Source organism: Chionomys nivalis, chromosome 19, assembly GCF_950005125.1.
Source record: "Chionomys nivalis chromosome 19, mChiNiv1.1, whole genome shotgun sequence".
NCBI classification, from domain to species: domain Eukaryota; kingdom Metazoa; phylum Chordata; class Mammalia; order Rodentia; family Cricetidae; genus Chionomys; species Chionomys nivalis.
Window position 1 is genome coordinate 60,431,440 of NC_080104.1, and position 20,685 is coordinate 60,452,124.

The window sequence follows — 20,685 nt, forward strand, 5'->3', positions numbered from 1 at the left end:
ATGATCTTTGTGACTGCGTTATGAAAGACTTAATTGGAAAACGTGGCAACAGTTACCCAAAGTCTGTAGGGTTCATAGCCAAGTTCAGTCCTCATCTTCGGATCAAAAGCGAAACAGAGACACTGTATCTGAAGGTGCGGTCAGTCTAGTGGCGGCACAGGGCCTGAAAATGACCTTCGAGGTAACATCTAGCCTTGGGGAAAGTCCACCATCAGTGTTCTCAGGCCTAGAAGGTGGAGGTGCTAAGTGCTCCAGGGTACAGGCTCTCTGGAGAGGGTCACGCTGGGGGATGGGAGAGACTGGGTTCCCAGGTGCTGGAGAGCCCCTCTGCCCACCCACTAGCTCCCAAGCCAAGATCGTGTTTCTTCCAAAGAGAGGCTCCACCCAGGAACACGGAAGACAGCTGGCCCCTCCCAGTGAGCTTGACCCAGCCCATCTGCTGCTTCCTGGCAGACCCAAGTCCTGCCTTCCCACACTGAGACACCAGAGGGACCCTGTGGGAGGAGCAGACCCTCCTGTCACCTCTCCACAGAGAGCATCGCCGCCACGACACCCCTACCATTACCCCAGTCTGGCCCATCTACTGCACCTCTACTGCAGCTCTAGTTTGCCCATGACCTCAGCCATTGTCCCCAACCCCTTGTAGAGAGAGCATAGAGGAGGATAGAGTCATACCTAGGACACAAAGCAGCTGCCCTCCTGCCCTTTCCCCGCCATAGCCACTTCCACCACCCCTGCTGTGTCTTCTTGCCCAGCACCCAAAACACTCACTGCCCCTGCCCCCACCCTGGCACAGTTATCCACGTGTTCCCCAGCACCAGGGCCAATGCAATCAGGGCTCATTAGCTGCTGCTTTGCATATCATTTGCATAATGCTCCCTTGACTGTCAAAATTCCAGAATCCTCCTCAACCCCTGAGCAGCTCTGCAGAAATACAACAGACAAAGCTCCACTGGTGTGTGTGTGTGGGGGGGGGGGCCCTGGGTCTATGCAGGAGGCTGAACACTGGGCACGGGAAACAAACAGACAAGCAGCATCCAGAGCCCCTCAGGCCCAGAGGAGGGCACCGGACACCGACTGAGCAACTTGCTGACTCCAGGCATCAGCAGGCACAGGACTTTGTAGGCATGGAAACTGAGTCTCAGAGCAGCTAAGGCTCCACCACTCAAACTGTGGGCCTGAGGCTGAGGGGTGAAGGTCAGTGGGAGAGCACGTGCGCATGCGCACAAGAGACGAGACTGCAGGGTTGGGGTAGTAGGGCACAGTCATCATCCGAATTACCCATCAAGACATGCAGGACTCTGGTCCCCACACGGAATCCATATTCCACAAGAGCCTGGCACTTTATGTGGGAGACCCGCTGTCCAAGACGGCAGGACGATGAAGCTGGCACCAACACTGCGCTACGTCCGGATGAATCCCAGGCTGCAAGTCAGGCAGTGGTGGCGCACACCTTTAGTCCCAGCACTCGGGAGGCAGAGACAGGCGAATCTCTGAGTTCAAGGCCAGCCTGGTCTACAAAGAGAATGCCAGGGCAGCCAAGGCTAGAGCCTTGAGCGTGCTCACCAAATAGTTCCTGAACACCTACTGTGTGCAGTACTAACCTGGGACCAGGGTGGGGCACACAGCAGGTAACTAGCCAGACAGGATCCACAAGATCAAGGACTTTTCATGCCAAAAGGGGAGCTACACCACAGTAAATAATGCTGTGATTTCAAGTGCTAGTCTGCATTGTCAAGCTACGAGGAAAGTGTGAGTGGGGGCCATTTAGAGCTGGGGGGATATGTGACCCCCAGGCCTTGCATGCACCAAGGAAGCACTCTACCACTGAGCTACACCTCAGGCTACAGCCGATCTTTGAAGAGGTGACATCTGAACAGACGGAAATAAAGGGAGAGAGGGAGACTGTGAAGGCTTGGAGGAAGAGCGTTTCTGGCAGAGACAGGAAAGGTGAGGGCCCTGAAGTGGGAAAGACCCAAAACTGGTGAGTGGGTGGATGGGTAAGTGTAGGGGTGGGCTGATAGGTGGGTGACTGGATGGATGGACAAACAGATGGATGGATGGATGGATGGATGGATGGATGGATGGATGGATGAATGGATGGATGGATGGGTAGGCGGGTGAGTGGATGATGCGGACCTTTAATCTCAGCTCTGGTGAGGCAGAGGCAGGTGAATTCAAAGTCGGCCTGGCCTACATGATGAGTTCCAAACCAGGCAGGGCTATATACTAATACCCTGTCTTAAAAAAAAATAGCAGATTGATGGCTAGGTGGATGGAGAATGATGGGTAAACAGCTAGATGGTGGGTGAGTAGATGCCTGGGTGGCTAGATGCATGGGTCAGTGTGCAGGTAGACTGGTGGGGGCTGTGTGGATGGGGAGATGGATGATGGCTGGATGAGGGAACCAGTGTTTAGATGGATACATGGATGGTGGGTGGGTGGGTGGACATATGGATGGATGGATGGATGGATGGATGGATGGATGGATGATCAGTGGACAAGGTAGATAAATATGTGGATGGATGAATGGAATCCATAGGTGGGTAGCTCTATGTATGGATGCTTGGGTGGATGGATGATGAATAAATTGATCAGTGGATGGATAGAAGAGCAGATGGATGGATGGGTGGGTGGGTGGATGGGTGGGTGGATGGGTGGGTGGGTGGGTGGATGGGTGGGTGGATGGATGGATGGGTGGATGGGTGGATGGGTGGATAGGTGGGTGGATGGATGGATGGATGGATGGATGGGTGGGTGGATGGGTGGATGGATGGGTGGGTGGGTGGGCGGATGGATGGGTGGATGGGTGGGTGGATGGGTAGATGGGTGGATGGGTAGATGGGTGGATGGATGGATGGATGGATGGATGGATGGAAGGATGGATGGGTGGGTGGGTGGATGGATGGATGGGTGGATGGATGGATGGGTAGATGGGTGGGTGGGTGGATGGATGGGTGGGTGGATGGATGGATGGGTGGTGGATCAGTGGATGGGTGGTGGATCAGTGGCTGGGTAGGTGGATGGCAGGAAGAACTACCCAGACAGATAGCAACAAGGACAGTGTAACAAAGAGGGAAGCAGGGCAGGGCTTCAACACTATAAACCTTGTCAGTCACACTAAACGTTCAAATTCCAACAATGGAAGGAAGCCTTTTTGTTAGCTCACTGGAAAGATTCAACAGCAAAACAAAGGTAACAGAGGAGGAGGAAAACAGTAAATCTGAAGACAGAAGAATGGAAATTACTCAAAGCTCAGAAAATATTGTCTGAACAGCAGAGAGAAAATGGGTTGTGGGGAGTAGAAATGGACAGAGCCTCAAAAGACTGTGACCAAAATCTAACATGTATGTTGTCTGAGTCCAAAGAGAGAGAGGAAAGGTAAGAGCTAAGAAAGCATTCAAAGAGAGTACAGAAAACAAAGCCCCAAATAGATAAGAACAGACACCACCGAGCACCCTACACTGGGTTCTGGAGAAGCAGACGACACGGGTGAGAAAGGGACCTTGTCTAATGGAAAATGGACAATAGTGGTCACTCCGATGACACTGTGGGACTGTACAAGGGGCTGACAGGGAAGACTGCCACCCGCCCACCTGTGGGCGACTCAGGGTCTCAGTGAAGGACGGCCCCAGGAGAGAAGGCTTGTGGAAGAGCCAGGAGGAGTAAAAATAGGGGGCAAGATGACACGCGAGACTTCTCGGGAACTTTCTAACTGTGAGCTGAAGTAACCGTTATCACGTTGTTATCACACTGTCTGCAAACCTCTCACAGTAAGGGAGAACCATCTAGATCAGCATAGAGGGCTTCAGACTCCATAGAGGGCTTCAGACTCCGGGTGGGTTTTCTATAATCTGCCTCAAAAAGTCAACCGACGCCAAGGTGACAAAAAGTTAAATATTTTTTTATGTTTTTGTGTTTTTATTGAGGTTTTTCCTGGGTAGGAGCTGCCACCATGAGGTATGCCTCCTGGTCACATATTTTATATTTTGGTTATATAGTGACATATAACCAAAAGGTTAAGTAATTAAATCGTACATAGAAGTCAGGTGTGGTGGAGCGCATCTTTAATCCCATCAATGGGAAGGCAGAGGCAGGAGAATCTCTGAGTTCAAGGCTAGCCTGGTCTACATAGTGAGACCCTGTCTGAAACAAACAAGTCAGTTCCTAGTTCATTAATTGATATCACAGCTGCGGCTGCCATCTGGACCTCCTGCACTAAGGAGTCGAAGGGACACACCTAAGAGGTGCCACCAAAGCACACAAGAGTGGAGGGTGGCTCTCCGGGTGGAATGCTTGCCCAGCACACAAGAAGCCCTGGCTTCCATCTCCAGCACCCCATAAAGCAGACAGCGCTCAGGAGTTAGAGGCAGTAGGATCAGAAATCTAAGGTCATCCTTGGCTATACAGTGAGTCCAAGACCCTTTGGCTGGCTGGAGAGATGGCTCAGCAGTTAAAAGCATCAACTGTTCTAGAGGACCTGAGTTCAATTCCCAGCCCCACATGGCAGCTAACAACTGTCTGTAACTCCAAGATCTGACCCCTTCACAACAACACACATAAAATTAAAAAAAAAAAACAAAAAAAAACAAACAAACAAAAAAAAAAAACCTCTTTTGCAAAAGGAGTTTTAAAAAAGAAAAGAAAAAAAAAAAAGACTGGGGAGCTGCCTCACTGAGGTTCACAACCAAAGGGCACCACGGAGCCCACGGCACATTCCTGCACATGACACTCTAATCTCCTCTACTGTGACAGGCCTGAGACTCACTTCTGTGACAGAAAAACATGACCCCCATCGGTGTAAAACTGACACTTGGGATGCAGCAGCCTCCAGTCATGTGCTATAGTTAGAGATGACACTCGGCGCTCCATAAAGCAGCATTAGCCGTAACGTGAGGCAAACCGAGCCCAGCTTGCTGCCCCCAGGAGAGGACCGGGGGCTGTGCCTCCGATCGTGCTGACACCCTGATACTTGGAGACCTGCAAGTCCCACATCTATTTCTGCTGTTTCAACCTGCTCTGCAGGGGACAGTGAGGAAGGACAGTGGGGACATCAGACTCAAAAGTGGAAGCAAATGTCTGTGTCCCACAGTCCTTCCTCCTCTGCCTTCCTGACCAGGGTCCCCACTGCACGTGGGAGAGGCACCAGGGTGAGGCTCAGTGGTATGCATGTACCTAGCACGTGTGAGGGAGACTCTGGTTCCATCCCCAACGTATGTGCACACATGGAGTAGGGAGTACAGGGCACACACACACACAGACTGGACTCCAGCAAGGCTGCACACACACACACACACAGGGGCGGGGAGTACAGGGGCACACACACATACACATACAGAGATTGGTCTCCAGCAAGGTTGCACACACACACACACACACACACACGCACACGCACGCATGGGGGCGGGGAATACAGGGGCACATACACACACAGAGATTGGTCTCCAGGAAGGTTGCACACACACACACACGCACACGCACGCACACACGCGCACACACGCGCACAGGAGTGGGGAGTACAGGGGCACACACACCGAGATTGGTCTTCAGCAAGGTTGCACGCACACACACACACACTCATGGGGGCAGGGAGTACAGGGCACACACATACACAGAGACTGTTCTCCAGCAAGGTTGCATGCACGCACACACACGCACACACACACACGGGGGTAGGGAGTACAGGGACACACAGAGATTGGTCTCTTGACTCAGCACTGGTTGACATATGGGGCTATCCTGGCACTATGGGTCCTGAGCAGCATCCTGGCCTTCCTCCACCAGGTACTAGCAGTATCCACGCCCAGACATGTTAAAAACATGCAGACATTGCCAAGTGTCCCTCGGGAGCAACTGCCCCCAGACTGAGGAGCCCTGGTCTGGGCTGGGCGGGGCCAAAGCTTTTCAGCACAGTGGGCTCTTGCTGAAGCACGAACTGCAGGTTACCGTGGTGACTCGGGCCTGTCTTCCCAGCCTGGGAGGCTGAGGAATGAGGACGGCTAGTTCAAGGTCTGCCCGGGCTACAGAGAGACCAAAGCCGGATTGTGTTAACTCAGGGTACCCTGTCTCAAAACACAAAGCAAAAAGGCAAGTTTAGCAGGGTGGTGGTGACACACGCCTTTAATTCCAGTACCCGGGAGGCAGAGGCTGGCCGATCTCTGTGAGTTCAAGCCCAGCCTGGTCTACAGAGTGAGTTCCAGGACAGAGGGCTACACAGAGAAACCTGTCTCAAAAAACAAACACAAAAAGAATAGGTGTCTTTAACGGCTGGCCATCCCTCCAGCTCACCATGGAGCCCTGGCCATGCCTAGCCTTTGAAGGTGGGTGCAGGGGACTTGAGCTCAGGGACTTCTTTCCCTTGGCACTGTCTTCAATGTCACCCATGCAGTGACATGGAGCAGCTTTGTCAGGGCTCAGTAATATTCCATCTTGCGTGCACACCATGTCTTGTTTATCCGTTCCTCTGCCAATGAGCAGCTGAGCTCCTTTACCGCTCCGCTGTTGAGAACGACCCCAAGGGCCCAGTCTCTGTTTTAAGAGATTCTGAGGTGCTTAAAGTTTTCAGTGCCCAGAAGAACTGAAGACAGAGATTTAGATTCCTGGCGCACAGAGGACCAGCTGCTTATCCGGATGGCTGTACCGCTTCCCAGTCCTGTGCACAGGGTCCTCTCCGACAATGGACATTTTCTATTTTTAGGCTAATGACCATTACCAGTGAGTGTGAAGTGACATCTTGTTGGGGACCTGATTTGCATTTCGCTAGCGATTACTGACACTGGACACTCATTCACGGGCCATCTGCCTGTCTTCGCAGGAGAAACATCCATTCAAGTTCCTTTCCCGTCTGGTTTTGGCTTTAGTTTTGCAGAGCTGGGGGTGGAAGCCAGGGCCTTGCGAGGGCCCAACCACCCAGCTGCAATGCTTTTTATTGCTTTATTTAATTATTTATTTATTTGAGATAGGGTCTCACTCTATAGATCAGGCTGGCCCTCAAAGATCACCTGCATCTGCCTCCTATGTGTTGAGATTAAAGGTGTGCGCCATCACTCTCCTGCTAAAAATTATGTTTCTATGTGTACATGTCCAGTGTGTACGCGTGCCCAGGGAGGATAGGAGAGTGTGTCACTCACCCTGGAGATGACATGACAGGTTGCTGGAGCCGCCTGGTGTGGGGGCTGGGAACGGATCACTGGCAAGAGCAGCCAGTGCTTTTCCCCACCGACTCCTCTCTATGGTCCTATATGCTCATTTTCTTGATTTTGTTTTGTTCTGTTTTGAGGCAGGGTCTAACTATGTTGCCCAGGATGGCCTGGAACTCACAGAGATCCTCCTGCCTCTGGCTCCTGAGAGCTAACATTAAAGCTAGGAGCCACCATGCTGCATGCCCGGCTACATGCCTGCTTTAAACTGTTGTTGAATTATGTAAGTTCTGAATAGCTGGTTATAGTGGCTCCCATCTATAACACCAGCACACAGCTAAGGCAGAAGAGTAAGAAACCCAAGATCTGCCTAGACTGCTCAGTGAGTGTACCACACACAAATGTGGGTTAGGGGGCAGTGTGCACAAGCCAATCTCCTTCCATCACGCAGGTCCCTGCGAGCAAAGCCTTCAGGCTGGTCAGCCCACGCCTCTGCTTGCTGAGCCATCTGCTGCCCCCAGCTTCATTTCTGCTTCTATTTCCCAGTTTTTTTTTATATTTATATGTTTGTTTGTTTGTTTATTTATTTATTTTTGGTTTTTCGAGACAGGGTTTCTCTGTAGCTTTGGAGCCTGTCCTGGAACTAGCTCTTGTAGATCAGGCTGGCCTCGAACTCACAGAGATCTGTCTGCCTCTGCCTCCTGAGTGCTGGGATTAAAGGCCCAAAGGTGTGGGTCACCACCACCTGGCTATTTTATTTTAAAGATTTATTTGGTTTTTTGAGGTATTGGTGCTTTGGCTGTATGCACGTGCATGGCTTTAGCAGGAATTGCTGAGGCGTTCTCTGGAGGGCCCGGTCATGTTCTCTCAGCTCAGCACAGGGAACTGTGGTCTGGATGTTGTTGACTCTGCCATGCAACATGGCGGGGATCCACTGCTCTGTGGCTCTGGGGGCCCGGGGGCCTCCAGGGAAGCATCTGCAGCAGGGGTTTGATCCCAGCACCCACTTCCAGCCCCAGCAGACACATCATCACACAACTAGATAGCAACTCAGGTGGCTTGGCGTGTCCAAGTCCCCTCCGCCTGCTCTGGGGAGCGCAGGAAAAGGGCAGATTTTGCTGCTGATGAGGCCTGGCTCCTGAGCAAAAATGGCGAGTTAGCAACAGAGCCCCTCGGACTAAACTGTGGATTGCAATCCAGGACTAAGAGGTTTAACCTGACCTCCATCTCCCAGAAACAGCTCAGGACTGGCTCCACCTGCTTCCAGAACCCACCCCTTTCTATTTCAAGGCTCTGTTCAGAAGCTGGACTGCAGAGTGCCTGTGACTAGTTAGTAAAGCCAGAGCTTTTCCACCCCAATGAGGGGTGGGCACTAGGAGCCTCACCAGACCTGCTGGTCCTCAGAACCCAACTGCATTGCCCTTCTCACTTGTAGCTCAGGCTGGCCTTGAACCCCTTGTTCCTCCTGTGTCCCTCTCCCAAGTGCTGGCACCCACACGGTGGCCCCGACCATCTGTACCTCCAGTTCCAGGGGAGCCAACCTTCTGCCTTGGGCACATGGAATGTACATACATGCAGGCAAAACACTCACATACACAAAATGAAATACATAAATCTTTTTTAATAAAGTAAAAATAAGGGGCAGTGGTAGTGGCATAAGCCTTTAATCCCAGCACTCGGGAGGTAGAGGTAGGCAGATCTTTGTGAGTTCAAAGCCAACCTGGTCTATAAGAGCGCGTTCCAGGACAGGCCCCAAAGCTACAGAGAAACCCGGTCTTGAAAAACCAAAAAAAAAAAAAAAGGTTAATTACTTTACCTAAAAGTAAAATAATAGTAAAGGCCATAAGAATACGCAGTCAAGTACCATGCTAGGGCCTCAGAGCCGTCTGTGGAAGAGGGTACACTCTAAGACCTCTGTGCAGGGCTCAGCCCTGCCTTCCCAGGGGAATCCATCTTCTCCAGAACCACGGGGTGAAGAGACGGCTCCACCCACTGCCTAAGTGTTGTGGTTCACACATCAGGCCTCATGATTCCACCGGAGCCAGCAAACCCCTGACAGTTCAACCATGGCTGCCCCACCATGCTCTGCCTTCCTCACACAGCAAAAGATGTTTCTTCTGTCCCCATTGAGAGAGACACTCCTTTCTCCCATGTGAAAGAAAAAGGGACCAGGGATGGTGTTTCAGGCCTTAAAAGCATACACCAGCACATCCAGACACGCATGCACCCACGGAGGCCAGAAGACAGCGTCAGATCCCTGGGAACTTAAGCTAGGGACGGTTCTGAGCCACTCTGGGGGCGCGGATAATCAAAAGTAGCAGGTGCTCTAAGTCCTTGAGACCTCTCCAGCCTCCTTTTATTTTGAAGACAGCGTTAGGTGGTTTGGGTGTCTATCGCTGTGACGAGACACCGTGACCAGGCCAGCTCTTATACGGGAAAACATTTCATCGGGTGGCTTACAGTTTCAGAGGCTTAGTCCATTTCCATCAGGGCGGGACATGCCAGCATGCAGGCAGACATGGTGCTGGAGAAGAAGCTGAGAGTCCTACATCTTGATCTGAAGGCAACAGGAAGTGAACTGTGTCTGCACTGAGTGTAGCCTGAGCACAGGAGACTGCAAAGCCCACCCCCACAGTGACACACTTCCTTCAACAAGGCCACACCTACTCCAACAGAGTCATATTCCAAATAATGCTACTCCCTATGGGCTTATGGGGACAATTCCATTCGAACAACCACATAAGGTCACAGCTAAAGTGCTCAGAAGGCACAGACAGCTCCCCCAGCCTCTCCCGAAAGGGTCTCCCCTATCTAGAACATGCTGGACCCAGGAGGCACATCGGTCACAACTGACAGCCCTGCATAGAGGCGTCATCACTTCCCATCCCCACAGTCAGGCACTGGAGAGTCCACAGGTCTGGGCTGGTGTGGCGACAGGTGTCTGCTGTCACAGGGCACACAGTTGCCGTCTTGCTCCGAGAGGTCTGTCCATCCAGGGCATTCCCACCAAGCTCCTGGTACCATGACCCCTAGTGTCAGCCTGCTTTTCCTCCCCTTGACCCTCACACAGCCACGCAGCCTTCCCATACCGGCTCTTTGACTCTGTAAAAAGCATTTTAGCTCAGCCTGGTCCTTCCAAGCCTTAATGGCTCACATCTCTGAGTGCTAAATAATTGTCTGGATAAACTGCCCACTGCTTCCTACTTTTTAAAGGGCATCTTGATGGCTTCTAAGTATTGGCACTTCCTTGACACCCATAAGCTACGGCAGCATAATAAAGGCCTGATGAGTTCTTCTGTAACGAAAACCCTTACCTGGGTGCGGCAGTAATCCCGCACGGGAGAGACAGAAGCAGGAGGAGGGGAGTTTGAGGCCAGCCTGGGCTACAGGAGACTCTGTTTCTAAAGTAAAGGAGGGGCCAGACAGTAGCTCAGCAGTTAAAGGTCAGCTGACCCACCTGCAGACCTGAGTTCAATGACCCCTAGTGTCAGCCTGGGTGAAAAAGACCCCGTGGTGAAAAAGAAAAGTAATTCTGTCCTGACCCCACCTGGACGCCATGAATGCGTACACATACATACAAATAAATTAAATGTAATTTAAAAAGTGATGAAGCTTTTATATCAAAGAAATAAAAAGGCAGGTATGGGCTGGGGTGTACTTCAGTTGGTAGGGCGCTTGCCTGACATTCTATCCCAAGCACCAGAAAAACTGGGCATGGTGGTGCACACCTGTGATACTAGGGTGAGGGGCTAGAAGCAGGAAGATTGGGTGTTCAGGTCATCTTTGGTCACATAGTGAGTTTGAACCCAGTTTGGGACACAGGAGACTCTGTTTCAATAAAAAAGAACAGCCGGGCGGTGGTGGCGCACGCCTTTAATCCCAGCACTCGGGAGGCAGAGGCAGGCGGATCTCTGTGAGTTTGAGTCCAGCCTGGTCTACAAGAGCTAGTGCCAGGGCAGGCTCCCAAACTACAGGGAAACCCTGTCTCAAAAAATCAATCAATCAATAGATAGATAAATATAAATAAATAAAAAAGAACAAAACCCCCTCTCATAAATGAATGTTCCTGAGTGTTGCCAAGGGGCACAGCCCCTGAGGGAGTCCCAGACCTCAGGCAGCTTCAGCCTCTGAAGCTGGGCAGTGGGGAACAGGGAGAGTCAGGGGGCCGGAGAGCAAACTCTAGGGGAGGTGCTGCCCTGTTTCTCCGGCTCACATCCGTCTCCCAGGCGAGCTCTCCCCACATTCCCTCCGAAGTATCAAGACTTGATTCTGGGAGTCTGGCATGAAGCCACTGGCAGCTGCCACCCATTCTCAGCAGGACACTGCTGTTGGTCCAGCCCAGCCCACTGTGTTCACCGAGCTGCCTTATGCCAAGGGTGTGGAGACACCACCCATGCACTGCCGAGCAAGATCTGCCCCCTTTCTCAGGGCTGTGCACAGACAAAGGGCTGGGAACGGGGCAGAGGTGAGGACAGGACCCCGTGACACAGGGAGGGTCCATCAGAGGGGCCTGCCAAATAGGGCAGGTGAGATGGCAACCCGTCACCCAATACCCAGGTCGGGCAGGGAGGGCGGGGCTGGAGCCGATGAGGCCGGTGATAGAGGACACAAGATACCCTGCTGGAGGAAGGAGAAAGGATGCTGGAGGAGGAAAAGACCTCAGCGTAGCCTCTGGAATCACACACTCCTGAGGGACCTCGGCTGGTCCTGAGGCCCCTCTGTGGCTCAATTTACCCATCTGCAACTGGAAATAGAGGCCTGGGGCGATAGCTCAATGGGGGAGCACCTGCCCAGCACACTGGGCTCTGAGTTGCACCCCAGCACTGTAAAAACAAAACATCGCCAACCAAGCAGTCAGGGGACCCTGACTGTGAAGGAGCCCAGGCTCTGCAGGGGAACTGGGGTGCGGGGCGGAGGCTCCAGGTGACAAGGTCAGAGGGCGCCCAGGGGAACTGGGGTGCGGGGCGGAGGCTCCAGGTGACAAGGTCAGAGCAGCTGTCACTCATGCCACACTCAATACTAATTCATCAGCATCTGGTACAGTGAGCACACAGCTGGAAACAGGCAGTCCTACGACACAGGGCAGAGCATTCCACCAGCTGAGCCACACTTAGAGACAGGGTCTCACATAGCCCAGGCTAGGCTGGAAAAATGCTCTGTAGACCAGGCTGGCCTGGAATTCACTTTGTGGTAGAGGATGACCTTGAACCTCCTATTTCCAATCTCCAAGACCAATCCGGCTTGTTTACCTATCTATTTATGTATTTGTTTGTTTTTTGAGACAGGGTTTCCCTGTGTAGCCCTGGCTGTCCTGGAACTCAGAGTTCCACCTGCTTCTGCCTCCCGAGGGTGCCACTGTGCCGTGCAAGCTGGGGCCTTCTACAGGACTTGGGTTTCATTCTGAGTGGCAACAATGTCCCTGAAGAGTTGCAGAGAGGAGGGACACATTCCTCCGTTCAGGAGGGGCTGGCAGTCCTTGGTCGTAGCCCAAAAGCATCCAGTAGAGGCTGAGCAGAGAGCCATGGAGGTGGGGGGGCATGGATTCTGGGGTCCTGAAGGCAGGGCTGAGATGGTTTTCTGCAGCTGGCAGCACCAGGAGACAGATGGACCCTGCTGTGGAGCTGCAGTGGGCCAGACTGTGGACTGCGGACAAAGCAGATGACTCAGGAGCAGAAGGCACAGGTAGGAAGGGGCCCAGGTTCTCAGCCAATCAGAGCACAGGCCTGATCCGGGTCTTTTGTTGTCTTCTTTTGACTGCTGTTTTGGGACAGGGTCTCAGGTAGTTCAGGCTACCCTCAAATCTGACACGTAGTGGAGGCTAACCTTAAATTCCTTATTCTCCTGCCTCCACCTCCTAAGGGCTGGATTATAGGTGTGCACCACTATACCCAGCTCTTAAACTAGAAGAAAGGTGGTGAGGGGGGAGGGAAGAAGAGGGAGAGGAGGAGTGAGGAGGAGGGAGGGAGAGGATCCATCTGAGACAACAAGAAATGGGAATCCCGGCTGACAACTGATGACATTAATGAATTGTTACTTCTTAGGTATTAATAAATTGTAGGCGATTCAGCTAGACAGAGTCTTTCTCGGACGAAGATGTAGCCCATTGGTAAAGCTCTTTCCTAGTGTGTGTAAGGCCATCTCCAATGCTACAGAAAAAAAAAAAAGGAGGAGGAGGAAGAAGAATAAGAAGAAAGAGAAGGAGAAGAAGGAAGAAGAAAGAAGGAAAAGGAGGAGGAGGGAAGGAAGGAAGAAAAAAAAAAACAAGAGAAAATTGCCCAGAGAAAGTCCTTACGTTGGGTGGACAACAGGGCTCAGTGTGTACAGGGGCTTGCTGTCAAGGCTGATATCCTGAGTTTGATCCCTGAAACTGACATGGTAGAGAGAACTGACTCCTCCACGTGAGCGTGTGTGCTCGACACGAATGTGCACACAAATGAAATTTAAGATACTCAGTAGAAAAATATTTTTAAATTATTTATTTGTAACAGGTAGGTGGGGGTGCAAGCCTTTAATCCCCTCAGTCCTGCCTGGATCTCCTCCCAGCCCCCAACATCTGTCCCTGCTTTAGGTCAGCCTGGGATGACCCCTCCCTCCTCTGATCAAACCGGCCTCTCCTTCCTTCCAAGTATGCTGCTCACACAGTGGCCACTCAGCATTCCACACCCCTGCCCAAGCTCTCTGACCATTATGGCCCCAGCCTGGCTCACGGGACAGCAGAGGTAGGGCATACACCTCTAGAGTCAGACGACATGGCAGCGTGTCCTGTCCCAGCCCCATGCTTTTTTCACAGAGTGACTAATTAAATAAAAACCTGAGGTGGACCAGGCATGGTGATGGAAACCTTTAAGCCTAGCACTTGCGGGGGCGGGGGGGGGGAGGCAGAGGCAGGCAGATCTCTGTGAACTCGAGGCCAGCCTAATCTACATAGCAAATTCCAGGCCAGCCTGGTCTACAGAGTGAGTTCTTGGACAGCCAGGGCTACACAGTGAAGCCCTGTCTCAAACAACAAAAAACAAAACAAAACAAAAACAAATCAGGGGCTGGAGAGATGGCACACCGGTTAAGAGCACTGGCTGCTCTTCTAGAGGACCCAGGTTCAATTCCCGGCCCCAAAGTAGGATGGCCAAAAGAGGGGGTGCCAGCACATTCTCCCCCAGAGATGTGGGGGTTTGTCTGCCACACCCTATGCCAGGAAAAGGCTTACTGTGAGGATTTGCGCAGCACTGGATTAACCCTATTTAGAGGCTCCACCTCTCTTGTCCATCTGAACAGGCGAGCACTCTCTGGGCAGGTCAGAGAATGAGTTCACTGACACAGAATTCAAAACTGCCCTGTGACCGTCATCAGGCCCTGAGTCTTCAAGCTGGGCATGGCAGTGTCTGTAATGCCAAGTGCTCCTACAGCGAGACACAAAATACGTAAGAACCCATGAAAGTCCGGATGGAGCAGCACAGAGCAAGGGACTCTGTCTGAAGCAAGGTGGCCCGTGAGGCCCGAGGTGTCCCCTAACCTCCATGCTTGCACAGTTACACACAAGTATACACACACACACACACACACACACAATCTGTTAATTCTGTCCATTTCCAATAATCACCCAGGACCCCTCCCGCAGGACAAAGAGAGCACATAGGAGATCCTGTCCTCTTTCCCCCTCCATCCCTAAGCAGCCTAGAGAGGCCAAAGGGCACCAGGGAAAATGAGATTCAGATAAAAGACAAATCGAGTTTAAATCACTGCAGTTCTTCATTGTGGAGGGGTGTGAGTGCGTGCCACGGTACACGTGTGGAAGTTGTTATCTTCTCCTACCCTGTGGGCCCTCAGGCGGCAGCCAGCCATCTTTACCCTGAGACACAGCCCCAGATGTCTCTATCAGGGCGAAGTCTAGGGCTGTCACAGGGGAGCATGGAGCGTGTTCTGTCATTGCGATGCCATGAAAAACCCTCTTTTGGGTAAAGTTTATAATGCAATATTTGGTATATATTTATGCTAAAAAGCATATATATTTAAACAAATAAATAAATTTATTTATCTGAGCTTTTTTTCCAGTGCTAGGATTTGGCCCAGGGCCCCGGGGCCCGCTACACAGCACTTTACTATGGAGCTACATCCCATCAAATTCAGATTTCACCACTTTACCAGGTGTCCCGCATCTTATCTGACGGCCCCAGCCCAGCCCATGCCAGCTCCTAGGTTTTTGATATATTTGTTTTATTCTATGTGCACACGTGTTTTATCTGCATGGATCCCTGTGCACTGCGTGTACCTGGCCCCTGACAAGGTCAGAAGAGGGTCCCAGATGCTCGGGACTGAAGCACAGTTTTGACCTGCCATGTGGGCGCTGGGAATCAAACCCAGGGAGGTCCTCTGCGAGAGCAGCCAGCGCACTCACCTAATAAACCACCCTCCTTCCAGCATTTCCACACCATGTGATACTTAAAAAGTAGCCACGGCCTCTGGTCCTCTAGCCTTCAGGAGCCCCAGTTTGAAGGCCAAAGGCATTTCTCCAGCCCCACAGCCCCACTCCCCTTCTGAGCTGGCAGCACTCACTTGGTTGGCATCCCAGCTCCTGCCTCCTCCCGCAGCCCACCTCCCTCCTTCCTCTACCCTTCTTGGACGTGAGCATAATCCATGGTCCTGGCTGCTCAGGGCACCATCTATAGATGCCCCAAACTGGTCCCCAGCAGCAGTGTCTAAGGATGCCGGGACCTAATGGACACAGCTCTGAGAGTCCCTCCAGCTGTTCGGAGCCTGTGGAGTTATCTGTGACTGCCATTGTCTCAGGATTAATAATAATAATGAAGAAGAGGAAGATGGAGAAGGAGGAGGAGGAGGAAGAAGGAGGAGGAGGAGGAGGAGGAGGAGGAGGAGGAGGAGAAGGAGAAGGAGAAGAAGAAGAAGAAGAAGAAGAAGAAGAAGAAGAAGAAGAAGAAGAAGAAGAAGAAGAAGAAGAAGAAGAAGAAGAAGAAGAAATATGTAAGCCAGGGCTATCTATAATAGCACAGAGGGATGCCCTTGCGCAGAATCCCCCATGATGTGATGATGGGGTGTGGCTCAACAGACCGAGCTTGTCATAGTAAGTTCCAGGCCCTCCCCAGGACATCCATTCTCTCGGCTCCTTCTCTTGCTTCCACGGGGGGACGTGCCAAATCAGTGAGCCCTTTCCCTGATGGCCTTCCCTGTTCTTCCTGGCCTGCCTGGCCCACAGAAGTTTCCCTTCTCCAGTGAGGTCTCCCACAGCCAGTCATTCCTGCTGGGGATGCAGGCATCTCCTGAGGAGGGAGAACCTTGCCTGAAGTCATGGTGGAACCACCATGTCAGGCTTTCACAAGTGAAGTCTCTCTGTGTGAGGCCTTGGGGACACCAGGCCAGGACACACACACCCCTGTATCCATGTGGAAAGATGTCACTCAAAACCTGAGGCAGGGTGATACCAGAGGATCCGAGAAGAGGGGAGCAGGATGGGGTGGGGACACAGCCAAGGAAGCTTCCGAAGAGGAACGGAGAGTCTCAGAGCAGTGGAGGGCAGAGCGGGGGCGAGGTGGGGTCATCTGACTGGGCACGGTGGCACAGCCTCATCAGAGGAGCAAGGCTGGCCAAGAAAGGCCCTGCAAAACCCCATGCCGCTTTACACACAGCTCCTGGAAGAGCCAGGAGACCCAGGACAGCCTGCTGGGGGCTCGCCCAGCCCCAGAGCATGACATGGGCTGTCTTGTTAGAGCTGGGACCAAGGGTCTGAGCATAGCAACACAGGAGAAATCACTAGCCCAGTGGCTTGAAGAAAGGGAAGCCCTTAATGATGGGCCAGATTCCCCAAGGACATTAGGGGGCCAACAAGACAGTCAGGAGCCAGCAGGGCAGAAGCCCTTCCAATAGTCACAGCTGCCTCTCAACCCCAGGTCTAGAGGAGCTTCATGGCTCTTTGGTCCCCGAAGTGGGGGGGGGGACAAGAGGAGGATGGGGGAGGCCGGGATGCGCCGGTAGAAAGACCAGAGGGGGTTCCCTTCCATCTTTCAGTTTGCTAGCAAATGCCCAGAATTTACACATTCGTTCACTCGTTCGTTCATTCATTCATTCATTCATTCATCCATTCTGCAGACATTTCTTCAGTGATGAGCCTTTCTCAGACACCGGAGCAATGACAGAGACAAATCAGATTCTTAGCCTGAAGACACTTTGGTCTAGAGGGCGACAGACCAGACATAAATAGCCTCAAGGCTGACAGGGTCCAGGAACACGGTGTGGGAGGTGGCCTCTCACCTGGGCGACAGGAAGCTGCTTGGAGGCTATGATCTAAGAAAACCGGGCTGGGCGCAGAGCTTCCCAAACCATTGGCAATCGGCATCCCAGCTGTGCCAGGGCCCCTGACAATGGTAGCTATTTCTGGTTATGCCTAGAAAAAGAAGGTGGCCGCAAGTGTGACGTCCCCTCAAGCTGCAGAGCTCGGCTTGGAGGAGATGGGGAAAACCTGGGGTTTGAAGCTGGGTCTAGCCAAGCTCTGGAGTTTGCTACCGTGTTCCAGACACATTAATGACCCTTTAACCTTTCCACAGCCTCCTGAAAGGTGAACACTACCGGGGGGAGCGCCCCAACTGTGACCAAATGGTCCGAGGACAGTGTGGCGCAGCAGAGAGGATTCTGCTGCATCTGCGGGGGGCCCTGAGCATCACTACCTCCTCTCTCCTTCCACCCACCACCCACCCCAGCTGGTGGGGGGAGGGGTCGGAAGCAAAGAAGGAAGTACCTGTAATCTAAACCAGACATCACCGGCTGTGCTTCTCCCCCAGCCCACTCTGGTCCAGAAATAACATACGCACCAATCTGGCACCGGCCCACCCATCCCAGCTGGTCCCAGAAAAACACATTCAACACCCGGGGCCAGGCCCCAGTTTCCCAACAAACCTATTTCCTCCTCTTTCCTCGGGGTAAAGGCCTCCCCTTCGGCATCCCCAAGGGGCCTAGTTCAGGGCCATCCTGGCATTGCCTGGGTCCAGCCCAGGAGCGTCCCCGGGTGCGCGCCCACCTATCTCCAAGTCCCTGTCCTCCGCTGCGTCCAACGCCACCACACGCTGGGGACCTGCATCCCTCAATGGGGCCCTGGCCTCCCAGCACCCCCACCCCACCCCGCGCTCGCTTTAGACCCAATACCTGGGCGCCGGAGCTCCGGACACCATCGGCGGCGGGGGGCAAAGCGGGCGGCGGCGGCCCGGCCTCAAGCCCGGACGGCTTCCCGGGGGAGGAGGAGATCGGCGCGACCGTCGCGCGTCTCTCCGGGGCTGCGGGAAGGAGGAAGGTCAGAGACTCCGCGGAGCGCAGCGCCGCGCGGGGGCGGAGGCGGCGCGGATTAGAGCGGCTTCTCTGCGAGCCAATGGCGGCGCGGTGGCTGCGCAGGTGGCAGCGCCGCGGTACCCGGAGGCCGCGCCCGCCCGGCCGCTTGCTCCCAGGCTCGGTGCGTGGTTCCTGCGCCCTCCGAATCCCAGCGTCTCACATGTGGGTGCACGCAGGATAGAGGCTTGCCCTAACCCTGGTGTGATGACCCCCTCCTCTGCCCTTGTGTGTGTGCGGGGAGGGGTGTGCATTGCAGGACAGGGCCTTTCTATCTAGCCCCGGTGTGATGACCCCCCCCACCCATGTGTGTAGGGGTGCTTTCAGGACAGGGCCCTTCTCTCTAGCCTTGGTGTAATGGCCCCCTCTTCTACCCATGTGGGGAGGGGCGCACACAGGACAAGGACCTGCGGTCTAGCCCTGGCATGACGACCCCATCTTCTACCAATGTGTTTGGGGTTGCGTGCAGGACAGGATCCTGCGGTCTAGTCAAAGAGAGAGAGCGCTCTCCTTTACTCTATCCCATGCCCCCCTCCCAGCAAAGCGAATTTAAGGCCTGTTCTGAGGCTTTCTGGGACTTGGGTCCACACTTCTAGGAGCCAGACTTCCACCCCAGGAGTGGGGTCTAAGGCGATTTCATTCAATGTCTCTGCTGCACCTGCCTGCGATAAACCAGGCACTGAGCCATGAGACAGCCGGGGGCTTCAATAGAACAAAACTGACTATCTCGAGAGTGGTGGGGGCCAAAGCCTTTAATTCCAGCACTTGGGAGGCAAAGGCAGGCGAATCTCTGTGAGTTGGAGGCAAGTCTAGTCTACAGAGAGAGTTATGGCTACACAGAGAAACCCTGTCTTGTTTTTTTTTTTTTTTTTTTTTGGTTTTTCGAGACAGGGTTTCTCTGTGGCTTTGGAGCCTGTCCTGGAACTAGCTCTTGTAGACCAGGCTGGTCTTGAACTCACAGAGATCCGCCTGCCTCTGCCTCCCGAGTGCTGGGATTAAAGGCGTGCACCACCATCACCCGGCTTGAATTGTGTGTTTTGTTTTTTACTTTTTTTTTTTTTGGTTAGAAACCCTGTCTTGAAAAAAACAATATATAATATATAAACAAACAAAAAACAAAACCAAGCAAACAGAAAAACCGACTACCTCTGCCTCCCCCAGCTCACACTCAGAAGAGAGCTGGCTGTTCACAAGGGGAGGAGAGTGTATCTTGAAGTGGTGTGCCCAAAACTGAAAACAGATCTCTAGAGAACAAGACAGAACTGTGGCCAGGACCAGAGTGGGTGAGGCTGATGTTGAACACTAGACTTCCAACGAGGCCGTGTGGACTCCCGGTTTGCTGCAGACTGCACTACTCTTTCTTGCAGCCCTGAGCTGATTGATGCGCATGTGTCTATACTTCCTGAATCCCCTGGCCGTGAACCCTCACCGTGAGCTCTGAAGTTCACCACTTCAGAGACCCAGAAGAATGCCCGAGAACAGCGTTTGTTTCTTTGGTAAGAATTCCCTGAGCACTGGTTCCATGGTAGATCGTTAGAGCCTGGAGGAAGACAGCACCAATGGAGCAGGCCACAGGGCAAACCTACACTAGGGTTAGAGCAGACAGTCAGGGGTGGAGACGGATTAGTCAGGGACAGAGCGACAAAATGAATGTCTATTCCACGGGCTTGTTAGGCCCGCTAACACAGGAGAAGCCGGCTGCTGCCTGAGAGGCTGCTCCACCAGGCTGCCTGCCTCAGCGGTCCCCATTTGGCCCTGCAGGCCTGGGGTGTTTCTAAAGAACCTCAGTAGTTACTGTAGGCCTGCAGTAGGCACCGGGAGGTTGACGAGGCGGAGATCTAGAGGCAGCTGCTGAAGCAACAGAACGGATGGAAAGGGAAGGTAGGCAAGCAAACTGTACTGTTTTATCCCGAGACTTCTTATAGCAGGCCACCACAAGAAGATGCCAGCCACAACGAGAAAGTGTCCTCTCCCCTCAGTGAATGGTCCAGATTAACCACCACAGTGGGCAGTGGGTGGTGCTCCAGGAGGGGATGGGAGCCCTCTGGGCAGAGCTGCCCTGCAAGCTTTGCTAGGAGTGCTGAAAGACAGCTGCAATTCTGGTTAGCCAGATGGCACAGGAGTTGGGGAACTCTAGGCAAGGCCAGCCCCTGTACACAGGTGTACGGTAGCCTGCGGCTGATGAGGCCCACCCTCTATTCCAGCCTCAGCACCTCCCAAT

The 20,685-nt window shown here is 53.1% G+C and overlaps 1 protein-coding gene across 1 annotated transcript in view; it reads right to left on the minus strand.

Moving 5' to 3' along the window:
- Positions 1–18,430, minus strand: part of Pacsin1 (protein kinase C and casein kinase substrate in neurons 1) — a 38,817-nt gene extending 20,387 nt beyond the window's left edge. Inside the window, exon 1 of the mRNA XM_057751177.1 lies at positions 18,288–18,430. The gene's annotated coding sequence lies outside the window, so the exon portion shown is untranslated. The remainder of the gene's footprint in view (positions 1–18,287) is intronic.
- Positions 18,431–20,685: the final 2,255 nt, after the last annotated feature.